This window comes from Typopeltis vanoorti, chromosome 8 (genome assembly GCF_054136105.1).
Source record: "Typopeltis vanoorti isolate ZY-2024b chromosome 8, IOZ_Tvanoo_1.0, whole genome shotgun sequence".
Taxonomy (NCBI): domain Eukaryota; kingdom Metazoa; phylum Arthropoda; class Arachnida; order Uropygi; family Thelyphonidae; genus Typopeltis; species Typopeltis vanoorti.
In genome coordinates, this window is record NC_143556.1 from 145222260 (window position 1) to 145235780 (window position 13521).

The 13521-nt window shown below is 35.1% G+C and overlaps 1 protein-coding gene across 5 annotated transcripts in view; it reads left to right on the plus strand.

Annotated features, from left to right (window-relative positions):
* LOC150104406 (uncharacterized) overlaps positions 1-13521 on the plus strand; it is a 459199-nt gene that overhangs the window by 91983 nt on the left and 353695 nt on the right. The window lies entirely within an intron of this gene.

Here is a 13521-nt window from a genome sequence, read left to right on the forward strand (position 1 = left end):
TTCCTCAACAACTTAACATTTCTATCATCTTGACACTTTCCTCTTGACTTAAATCACTGTTAAATATATCACAGCAAAAATTCACTAAATCTGAGCACAGTAAATTGGTGTAGTCTGATCATTGTCTTGTGGAGCATCATAGACACCTTATACCTGCTTGTGAACGCACCTTATCATAGCAGCAGCAACAGTATGTACAGCCTTTGCAACACCTAGTGTGCTTTCTGAATGACAGTCCACTGTCATCTATCATTTCTAGATACCAAATCTCATCTACTTTCTGAAGCGGAGTTCCACCACTCCAGTTCTGTGTACTGTGCTCGTATTCCTGCATTCTAAAAATGTAGCATCTTGCATTTATTGATATTAAGAATACTACTACATCTGGTTCATGCAATTGAAATCTATGTGCAGGGAATTAACATTAGTAACACTTCTTATAATTCTCCCCAACTCATCATCAGCAAACAGAATGAAAATTCCTAGTCAGTCTGCACAAAATATCTTTAACACATAAGTAAAACACAACACCAGAACTCTGAGGCATGCTACTGGTCACCTTCCATTTCTGAGACACTATTCCATCATACACAACTTCATGGTATCATTCAGAGAACTGGTCTCCAGTCCATCTAACCACTCTTACTCAGTCTTATCTTCCTCAGCTTGTACATGAATGTATATGATAATCTATCAAGCGCCTTAGGAAAGTGCAGAAATATCATTGTATATGAACCTTCTTTATTTAGCATATTTGTCACCTTATCATAAAATGCAAGTGCATTAAAAGTAGGCTTACCAATCACAAACCCACACTATATCCATCAACCCAATCCTGTATTCTATTTCTAACCAGTTTCTCCAGTACTTTGACTTCAGCCACAGATAAACAGGCTGGCCTGTAATAAGCTCCTCTCCTAGAACCAGGCTTGTTGATTGGTTACTATCTTGTCTTTTTTCCAATCTTTAACATTTACCACTTCAACTTTTCATGAAATAGCCAGGTCAAGGGCATAGCTAACTCTTTGGCACACACCTTAAAAAGATTGTGGTGATATGTCATTCATTATCACAGCCTTTCCTCTGATTCTTTCACTTCTAATTTCCCTATTTTCCTCTCTTCTAGGTGTTACACAGCATGATTTACACCAGGAGTGTCAAACTCGATTGGACCGCGGGCCATTTGCTATAAAACTGTTTCTCAAGTGGGCCGCAAAATATTTTTGACTAAAAAAAACCTGCACTAATTAGAATCAAAGGAAAGTGAAAAAATGAGTATCAATAAATAGGAAAATTAATAACAAAAATTTTATTTATTCTAAGTCATTACAAGACATAAAATAATAGTATAATGATTATGAACTCAAAAAAATAATAATAATATAAAGAATATTTTGATTATATTAATATTTACAATAGATAGCATTTAATCCAAATTAACCGAAATTAAATTTTATTTGAATAAATCAAATATTTATATATTTATACATTCTAAAAAAAAAAGTATAAACTCTCATTAATAACCATCACAAAAATTTACAGAGCCTCCTGTTAGTTTGAAATTTTTTGTATGTTGAAATAAAATACTTCTATATTTTGGGGAATTTTTTTAATGTTACTGAAAATATTTTGGGGGAAAAGGATAATATTTTTGGGTTAAAATATACATATTCTTGCATAATATAATTATAGTAATTTAATTTCAGTATTTTTATTTTTCCCCCGACACTTGACAGTGTTTATTATTAACCAGCCTGCCAAAATTTGGACTCCAAGATTGTGAGCATACGACCTTCATTATGGCAGAAAGGCTGACGTTGGTTAATCTTGATCTGTGGGCTGTTTTGTTACCTTTCATACATGAGAATAATTGTTCACATAAATAAGTGTTTCCAAAATAACATAGAATATTTGCTGCAAACTTTTTTATTTCCAGATATTTTTGACCTTCTTCTGGTTCCCATCTGCCATACGGCCGCGTGCGGGGGGGGGGGGGGTAGCTAAATGCTACCATTCTAGGGAGAGATGATTATGAGCAAGGTGGTTTCCTGTTGCCTTCCATTTTTTGACCTAAATAACTATATTTTTGGTACACCATCTTCTTGGTATTTCACTTTTAGAATGGAATCATTTTAGAAATCAATAAGTTCCATTTGAATACAAATAGGAGCTTTTTTGAAATTAAAGGAAAAAGGATCTGTAAAAGCAAAAAAAAACTTCTTCTTGCTTCTTAAAATCTTTAAATCACCTATCAGATTTGTCTTTTATCTTTTCTAGTTTGAGACAATATTGAGAAAAGGTAAAACTGATTCATATTGTTCAGCTGTTCACACATAGGAAAGTAATTTAGAATATTCTCTTTTAAATGATTTTGAAACAAAACTAACATCTAAAACTTGACAGTGCATCATACATGTGTGTTATTAACTGATCTTTCCCTTGAAGTTTGACATTTAAATCATTCAAATGTCCTGTAATATCAACTAAGAATGCTAGATCTTGTACCCACGTCTGATCATTAAGAAATGCAAAATCATGATTTTTCATTTCTAGGAACAATTTAATCTCCTCTAAAATAAAAAAAAAAAAAAAAAAGCTTTTTAGAACCTTATGACAAGATAACCAACGAATCTCTGTGTAATAGTAGCCCTTCAAATTCACTCTCCAAGTCTTTTAGAAATTGTGCAAACTGGCGGTGATTCATTCCTCTGGATCGGATGAAGTTCACAGTATTTGTCACAGGCTTGAGTATGCTGCTCATTTCCAATACTTTGGAGCACAGGGCCTGCTGATGAATAATGCAGTGGAAAGATTACAGTTTTGGAATGTCTAGATCCATTTCCTTTAACTTTGCTAGTCTTGACACAAAACGTTTATTTTTGCTTGTCATTGCTGAAGCACCATCGGTTGTCACTGCTACGAGCCTGTTCAGAAGAAGTTTGTATTTTTCCAAAATGCCCCATGCTGCATCAAAAATGTCCTCCCCTGTAGTGGTTCCATGGATGGGAATCATTTCCAAGAACTCTTCAGTAATATTCATATTGTCGTCGCAAGCCTGAAGAAACAAAGCAACTTGAGCCACGTCATGAATATCGAAACTTTCGTCAAGTGCAATTGAAAAGCACTGTACGTTTGTGGATATTTCTTGCAACTGGTCACACAGATTATCTGCCATTTCGGTTACTCTTTCGATCACAGTATTTCTGGACCAAAAAATATCACGAAATACTTGCACATTTTTGGGACATACATTTTCGGTTGCTTTTATCATACACTCCTTAACCAAGGAACCGTCACTAAAAGGTTTGGAATGTTTCGCCAATAAATAGCTGATTTCATAACTGGCTCTCACTGCTGATTCATTATCTTTCATAATTTTTGAAAATACTTGTTGTTTATTACTTTGAAGTGAATTCTTCATACTTTTTAATTTTTCTTCTCTCAGTTTACCCTCAAAGTGTGATATTGTTCTTTGTGAATTTTATATTGTAGTGCCTTTTTTATATTATATTCATTGGCGACACTAATTGTTTCATTACAAATAATGCACACAATTTTGTCCTTTGTTTTCAGTGCAGAAGTAATTAAATTCTCATTTTTCTTGAAATTTTCTCCCCTCATCAGCAATTTTTCTTTTTCTTGTTGGCTTGGAAAGCGACATTGCTTCATTGAATAAATATATTATTAATATTATTAACAATTTTTATAAAAATGTTTGAATAAAAATGCACAAAACTGTAGACTAGTGCTAAAAAATAAAAAATAATAAAAGGGATTCTCTCATTGCTAAGTTGTCATTGAATCGTGTTCGACGCACTGACTTCAAAGATCACTGATTGAATTTAGCAGGCAATTATAAACTCATAGCTGGATTCACATAAGTGCATATGCTGCGCGTCATGTGAACAGTTGGTAGCGAATAGAATTCGACTTTTTCAGCATGCTACGAGCAACGTACTATAAGTGGGTTAAGGTGGTGTTGTACCACCTTACCCCAGTCCTGAAGATACTTTCAGGTGCAAACTTTGTTTGCTCACACTTGGATAAAGGATTAAGCTAAATTTATTATAGTCTAACCAAGTTAAAAATAAACTTTCAACATCTTTCTCTAAATCCAGAGTAATTTAATAAAAAGGTGGCACTCCATTTGGCAACTCCTATAGGTAGAGATGACCTTGCTAATGCTTCCTGCCTGGTATCTCCACTTGGGCCTAGCTCCCACTGAAGAGACCTCAATAAAGGTTGAAACTAGTCTGGGTAGTGGCCCTTCCCTTAATGCATAACATTATAGATATCCGCAAAGAGATGTGTTTTGCATTATGGGAGATAGGAGTGGTGTTAGCTTGCTCCACCTTCGCAACGAGTCACCCGGTGTTGTACCACCTTACCCCAGTCCTGAAGATACTTTCAGGTGCACTTTGTTTGCTCACACTTGGATAAAGGATTAAACTAAATTTATTATAGTCTAACCAAGTGAAAAATAAACTTTCAATAACAATAAAAGCATAAACATAGTTTACGATTGATTAGGATCGGATCTAACATTGAAATTGCGACATAAATTTTTATTACTGCAATTATATTATAGCAGGTCTTTACATCCATATTGTAACTATAAATGTTGTATGAAAATAAATAAATCGATACTGTATTTACTCGAATATAACTCGCACTTTTCCCCCAAAAAATTCATCATCATCATCAAATTCCTGCCATGTACCCTCAAAGGGTGTACAGGATATGACAGTACTACATGAAAAAATTACATCATTACTAACTTCCTATCTACAATTTTCCTCCAAATCAGTCTGTTACTTGTCAAAACTCCAACATTATCAAATCTTATATTTCTATCGTCTAAAGCACTTTGTACCGTATCAATCCACCTACATCTTGGTCTTCCTCTGGGTCGTTTTCCTGCCAACCTTGCAGAGAACACTTGTTTTGCTAATCTTTCCTCTCCCATTCTATTTAAGTGACCATACCACCTGAGATTAGCTCTGCTAATGCATTCCTGGATGCTGACAATGTCAAGTTCTTTCCTAATATCCTCATTTTTAATATGATATTGCCATCGATGTCATCTGTTCACGCCTCTAATCTTTCTCAGGACTCTCATATCTGCGGTCTCTAGTCTTTGGTCAAGTGTTTTACTTCTGACCCAGCTCTCAGATCCATAAGTTAAAACTGGTTTGAACACTGTCTTGTATACAGCTAATTTAGTGTTCCGACTAATTTCTCTCTTATTCCATATGAATTTATTCAATTGACTTCCCACCATACCAGCTTTGCTGATTCTGTTGTCTATTTCTATATTTAATTTACCATCTTCAGTAAAAATCGTCCCTAAGTAGCTGAAATGTTTTACTTGTTCCACAGGTTCTCCATTCACAACACAGTTGACATTTTCAATGATTCTGCCTATTTTCATTGTCTTTGTCTTTTTATTGCTGACCTTCATACCATATCTATTACAACAGCTATTCAATTTAGTCAGAGAATCTTGCAGACTTGTAGCGGATTTCTTTAGAAGTATAACATCATCCGCATAAAGCAAAGAGCTGACATTAACATCTCCAATTCTAATATCATGTTTATTACCACTGTCCTTCATGATGTGATCCATATAGATAATGAATAACAGAGGGGATAATGTAGATCCTTGTCTCACACCAGATTTAACATTTAACCATCTTCCTGTACTTCCTTCAATTCTAACTGCTGACTTACAACTCAAATACAGACTAAGTATTGCTTGATATAATGCCTCATTGACACAATATAACTGCAGCGTATTGAATAGTTTCTCTCTTGGCAACTTGACATATGCCTTTTCCAAATCAACAAAACTTAAATATAGATCTTTGTTATATTCCCATGCTTTCTCGACTATTTGTCGTAAAGTGAAGATCTGATCCTGACAGCCTCTGTTTGGCCTGAATCCAGCTTGTTCTTCACCAAGCTTTTCTTCCACAATTCTTCTCAACCGTTTCTCAAGTATACTTGCATAGATCTTGCCAGGAACACTCAGTAGGGAAATACTTCTGTAATTCTCACATTCAGTTTTATTTCCCTTTTTATATATGGGTACTATGAGAGCTCTACTCCAATCATCGGGAATTCGTCCCTCTGTCCAGGCTTTCTGAACTATGCAGTGCAGCCACTCTAAGACATTTATACCACCATACTTCAGCATTTCTGGTCGAATATCATCTACTCCTGCTGCCTTTCCACATTTCAAGCCTTTGATACCTTTTTCTACTTCAAGTATGGATATGTATTCCTGACTGCATGCCTGGTCAGTGTTTTTTTATCACTGTGCTGTCATCACTGCTTGTTTCATTTAGCAGTTTTTCAAAGCAATTACTCCATACTTCAAGGACATCTTTTTCTCCTGTTTTCATGTCACCTTTATCATCTCTAACTCCTTTTACAGCACTCTTTCCTCCATTCTTAAGTTTCTTCAACAACCTCCAGAATATTTTGCCACCTTCTTGATATTTATTTTCTACATTCTTGCCAGTCCTCCCATGACTTTTGTTTAGCTTTCTTACATTTGTCTCTGTATTCTGTAAGAGTAAAAGCTGACTTATTTGCCAGGAACTTTTATATGCTTTCTTCTTTTCCTTCACTGCCTCTTTAACTTCCTGTGTCCACCAGGGAGTTCTGATTTTTTTTATCCTTGCACATAACATCACCACATGCCTCTCTGGCAGAATCATTCAATGTTTTCTTCAGAGTTTGCCACTGAATCTCCAATGTTTGATTCCTGTTCTCAAACTCTTTCATTTTTCTTTTCAATAATCTTTCTGTATTTTAGTCTACAGTTCACATCTGAGAGCTGCTTAACTTTTATTCGCTTTAAAACTTTCTTACATGTTATTCTTTTCAATATGAAATTCAATTTTATCGTGCTCAAGACTAAATAGTGATTACTTCCAATTTCAAATCCCCTGTACACTCTGGTGTCCTGCACCAGGGAGAAAACATCACTATCAACAATAACATAGTCAATGAGACTTTTCTTATTCCTAGCCTCTTCTCTCCATGTGAATTTATGCACATTTTTATGTTGGAACATGGTGTTAGTAATAACCAGTCCATGTCCTGAGCAGAAATCCAACAGATATTTGCCATTATTATTAGCTTTGCTCTTTTCTCCAAATTTTCCCAAAATATTTTTGTATGTCTCACAATCATTTCCTACTCTGCTATTTAGATCCCCAACAAGGACCAACTTTTCCTTTTTCATTGTGTCAATTGCTTTTTCTAAAGCGTCAAAAAATTCCTCCACTTCTACCTTAGTAGAACCTTCTGTTGGACCATAGGCACAAACAAGTCTCATTGTCCAGTTCCCCGTTCTCATATTTGCCCACATTACTCTACTTGAGACTGACTGCCATTCAAGAAGATTAGCCTCGTATTTTGTGTTGAATATTATGGCTACTCCTTCTTTTCCTTGATTGTCATTGCCTGAATATAACAACCCCCCAAAATTAAAGCTAAAAAATCATGTTGCGTGATATGTGCAGGGATTTTTAGAACCTAAACCTTTCAGATAAAAACTGAAAATGGGGGATGACTTTCCAAGAATCTCCTCTTCGTTATAGCTACTTCCAGCCTCGAGAGCAGTTTCCTTGTGTGTGTTGTCAGAGTTATCTATCCAAATAGTGTCATCTTCTTTCCCATTATTCCAAGTAAAAATTACAAGTAATTTACAAGATTTTAGATATGTAATGAACACCCTTCATTAATGTCTGAGAAGTGAAAGCAGAATGTGAATTAGACATCAATGGTAACCAAATAGAGATAGAACAGCTATGAAGATGTAGATATGATTGGTGCAGTATTAACAAAAGATTGCGTTACAAAAAAAAACACAAAGTCAATCCGACAGTTTTTTTTTAGCTGAAACACTAATTCTCTTCAACCAAATTCCATAATATCTGAAACTGTCATAACAAAGTTCACTCTATATGTCTTAGTTTTATCACATTTATGAATTTTATTGCATCTTTGTGTTTGAGTTAGTGGGCACACTCACACACACATCTAACTAAAAACAATAGATTTTAGTTAGATACTGGGTTTGCTGGTGCAACATATGGTTTTGCTTGAGTCTAAACAGCATGGTTAATGTGGGAGGGGACATGTGATTCATTAGTTAGTGCCATTTTTATACCAGTTGTCTCTAATCGCAATAAAGAAATATATTACACAGACAGCAAATGTCTCTGTACTTTATTCGGTGATACAGTAAAACGACTTGTTTTTCTTGCATCTGCAGTATAGTGGCAGTTGGGGAAGACATGTTGTTTACTGCAGGGAGCGAGTTATCGTCCCGATATGTGATTAAACTTTATTTTCGTGTGCGATGTATATGCAGAACTTTTGAATTTCTTTTTTCATAAAGTAAAATCAGTGTGAATCATATGCGAGGGCGAGTTATGTTCGAGTAAATACGGTATTTCTGTTTTATTATAAAAATCAACCATCATTTTTTTTAAACTTTTCCTTGAGGGATCAGGGGTTGCAAGAAATTGCTTTGGGGGCTGCACACAGGCCACCAGTTTGACACCCTTGATTTACGCCAACATGAAATATGCTTATGACATCATAGTCAATAAGTAATCCTACTATTCTCTCGATCACTCTACCATAGTTATACACCAATAATTTTCATTCCATAATTATTTTTCCTCTTGCTTACTACATGATGGAAGAATTTTCTAGATTTTTTTTTTTTTTGATTTAATGCCAATCAGGATATAAACAAAAAAACATCATAATTAAGATTTTAATTTTAAAAAACGCTCTGATTTTATGTAACTCAAGAAAATTACTTTATCTGATGTATGAGTAGGCCTACTTCCCTCATCTCTACCTCTCGTCACCAAGATTTGGTACTGCTTGGATATGTGATTGAGAAAGTTTGGTACCAGATTTATGCTAAATTGCAGTAATCAGCTTTTTATTCCTGATCCTGAGAATAAAAACAGCTTCTTACTTTGACAAACCAGTTTCTTGTATTACATGTAACATCTGATATGCAATATATGTTATAACATCAGATTTCCAGACTGACTGCTACAGATAGAAATTTATCTGTTAGAGGTTGTGGGAGGTTAAATTTTTCTGAGTCGACTGCTCTTTATTTCAAAATCATAGCATTCATTATTGAGACATATCTCATGAAATGTTTATAATATATTGATGCTATTAGGATTTAGTTTTTATAATAAAAAAAAGGTTCAGAGAACAAAGAACAGCTGGACATTAATTTCTGCTTTAAATCATTGAAAAATGCCATAGAAATCTTAATTTTTATGGTAATTCCATACATTGAGAGGGTGTTTAATATGTTGTACAGTAAAAAATATGTTGCACAGTGGATGGCAATAAAAGCAAAAGAATATTTTTAGCATTGAGTCACAAGATCTATAGATTGAACTCTAGGAAATATATAAGGAGGGGGAACTATTCCAAAATGAAGTAAATGAATGGGTGAAGGAAATATTTTTGAGAATTTGGAATTGAACTGTGAAGAAATGTTGATTAACAAACACGTGTTTTTACTTGTAATCAATGTCATTTCTTATAAACATTGATTCTTATAAAATGTGCTGCATCATTAACTGACCTAATTATTCTTGTTTGTACTGGGGCTAGGATTGTTAAGGGCACCACTTTAAGTATGATAACAGTGTTAATGGTTGGATGGATTTGTAAGTTGTCAAGATAATTGCTGTTCAGATGAAAGAGACCTCCTGATTTCTTGGACACAGAGGAAGCAATATCTGTAATATCCTTATGTCAAGAAAGATTACAGAGTTATTTCAATAAGATTTTACGATGATGTATTGTTGGAAAGGAGGATAATGGGAAAGTTTATGCATGCATCTATCTGTATGAGTAGGTTTCTGTAAACTCGGAAAAAAAGAATATTGTTAGGAAGATATGTGATTAAAGTCTCAGTAAGAAAGACAGTTTAAGTGAAGAAGTCAGAAAGGAGATATTGGTGAGCAAAGAAGCAATGCCAGCACCACTTAAAACTAAAGTATGCATTAAAAAGGTGAAGTGGGTGGAATCTTTTATTTATGATGGGGTATGGCCAGTTACATGGGTTAAAGAATGGGTTAGCAACTAGTTTGAGTGTTATCAGGTTTATGAAATTTGGGCAATCCTTATATTGGTGGGGGGGGATGGAACTGAAGGGTATGAATTTTTAAGTTGATTCACAAGGCTATGAGATAACATATTAAGAAGTCTAATGTTTTCTTACGGGAATTAGTGAGACCATAATGTCAAGTATTTTATGATTGTACATTGTATAGAGGACCACAGTGGCATTATTCTTATCAGCTCTAATAGTTATTATATTCTTGTATATGTGTAATGTCTTCCTAACAGTACTTTCTTAAAATGTTTACAGAAAGCCTACCCACAGAGGTGGATATATTTATACACAGACTTTCCCATCCTACTCCCTCTCAACATTGTATCATGAAAAGTTAACAGAAACAGATCCACCAACATCCCTTTCCAAACTTCTTTCACAACTGAACTCGCCTTTATTCATCACACCTTCCTGTTCAATGACTACAACATTGAAAAAAATTAACAGAACACTTGCACCTCCTCTTCATCTCCCATCCCTCTCAACATGCATATTACGGTATCGCTGTTACTGTTTCCTATATCTCTTGCACCTCAGAAAAATTGAATTTTAAAGAAATACAATCTTCATTCTGTTTTCATGCCCCGTTTGAAGCTATCTCCATTGTCCACTCTCCTAAAGATGAACATTCTCCCCATATCAGTTCCATATACAAGGTTTCTTGTTCTTGCAGCCTGTCCTATTAGGGTCAAACTGGAAGATCTGCTAACAGTTGTCTTGAATACAAGAAATATGTCTGCTATCACGGTTACAGTCGGTCATGTCTAGCTGACCATGCTTTAGATACTTTGCATGGATTCACATGGAGAACTTGACTATTATACTGCACTATGGCAAATACAAACATGACACTTGTTTTGAAATTGGCAGCAGTCAAGTGACTTTTACAGGCAAGCTGTAAACTCAGCTATTCAAATGTTATTCAAGAGATAATGAAAGATTGAAAACAAGAACCCAACCTTGGAGTCTTATTGGCAAACTGAAGAAAACATTGATTCACTTCAAGGATACGTGTGATGTAGTTCTTTTCGAGGATAGAAAACTTTGAACTTCGTCTCGGATTCAAGAAATAGAGGCATTCCTAGAAAAGAAGAAAGTATATCAAAAGTTTCTACCAAGTAAGTCCTCAGTTGCTCTGAGGGAGTACACAGAAAAATGTGAGAGAGCTAAGGTGTGTTTGTAAAAGTATTTAAGTAATGAGAAGACTTTAGTAAGAATACAGAAGAGAAATATCATGAATCTAGTCACTACTTAAGACTGTGAAATATTGGAGAAGAACAAGTTGGGTTCAGTCCAAATAGGGGATGTCAGGATCATATTTTCACATTACAACAAATGGTTGAGAAATCATGAGAATGGAATTATTTCAGTATTGTAGATCTGGAAAAGGCATATGACATGGTCCCAACAGAATAGTTTTTTCAAAGGCTACAGTTATATTGTGTAAGTGAGAAAGAGCAATACATTGTCTATATTTAAGTTGTAAATTAGCAGTTAGAATTTTGAAAGTGCTGCAGTAGGATAGTTGGATGTAAAATCAGAAGTAACACAAGGATGTATTTATCTGATATCAGAATTGGAGATGTTAATATTAACTCTTTAAGCTATGTTGATGATAATATACTCTTAAATAAATAGTGCAAGACAGTAGGAATCCTACAGAGTTGTACTGGATTTATTTAAGAGTATATATAATGTATTATAACACAGTGATGGCTGAACTGGATAAGGGTAATGGGTTTACAGTGATTCTACTAGACCTTGCTAAGGCCTTTGACAGGATACCACATGGAATTCTAATCAGTAAAATGCAGCATATGGGAATGGATATAGGGTTGGTGAGATGGATAGGAGGGTGGTTGATGGAGAGATATCAGAGAGTGGTTTATTCAGGAGTACAGTCCACAAGACAGCCTGTGACTAGTGGTGTGCCACAAGGATCTGTTCTTGGACCACTGCTATTTAATTTGTTCATTAATGATATAGGATAGGATCTGAGAGGAACAGTTCATTTGTTTGCGGATGATGCAAAGTTGGGTAGGGCAATAGTGAATTCAGATGATGTCAAAATTTTGCAGGATGATTTGGATAGATTGGAGGTCTGGGCTAAGGAGAATGGATGTCAATTTAATGTGGCAAAATGTAAGGTTATACATTTTGGGGTGAAAAGATCAGCAGCAGTTTACTACATTGGTGGAACTGTACTCCAGGAAATTGATCAGGCACGAGATTTAGAAGTGTTAGTGGATAAGGAGTTGAAGTTTAGGGGGCATATTGCAAAAGTGGCCAAATCAGCTCATCAAATCACTTGGTCGCTGAAGAATACGCTGACAAGCAGAGACAAGCATGTTATAGACCCATCTCGACTACTGTGCCCAGATTTGGTCACAGTAGTCGTTTCTTCTTGATGGGGAGGAGGTTGAGAGGATCCAGAGGCGAGTGACCAAGATGATAGCAGGTCTGTGGAATGAACCTTATGAGAACAGGTTGAGGATTTGTGGGTTGCAAAAATTGGTTGTTAGGCAGAGGAGGGGAGATATGATTGAGACATTCAAATTACTGAAGGGGTTTCTATAAAATTAATTCAGAAGATATTTTTGAGAACAGGGCTGGTTATGTGAGGACTAGGGGATATCTATGGAAGCTGGGCAAAAGTGTGGTTAGTTAAGGGTGTTAGAGCTGGGTTCTTTACTTTTAGAGTGGTTAATGAGTGGAATGGGCTGCCAGTGTCTGGTGGATGCTGTGACAGTGAATGAGTTTAAGGCAAGGTATGATAGATACTATATGAATGTCGAATAGGTGTGACGAACATGATTTGGGGCCTCCCTCGATGAGTCTAAGGACTCCCTGGAGTTGCCTGTAATAATATTATCATCAGCTTAAACTTGAATAGCTTAAGTAAATGAATAACTACTGTAATAAATTCAGTATGAAAAAAAAATTCGACAATAAAAATACTGACTATGAAAATATCCAGGAACTCTGAAAACATCAGCAGCATCTTGAATGGAGAACCTATAGAACAAGTAAAACATTTCAGCTATTTATGTACAATTTTTGTTGAAGATGGCAATTTAAATATGAAAATAGATGACGGAATTAGTAAAGCTGGTAAGAAGTCGATAAATTTTTATGGAATAAGACAGAAAGTAGTCAAAACACTAAAGTAGATATATAGAAGACCATGTTCAAACCAGTTTTAGCTTCGAGATCTGAGAGTTTGATTAGCAATAAAACATTCAAATAGTGCAGGCCACAAATTTGAGATTTCTGAGATAAAAATAAATAAAAGAACAAATCGATACAGTTGTAGAATCATTAAAAATGAAGATATTAGGAAATAA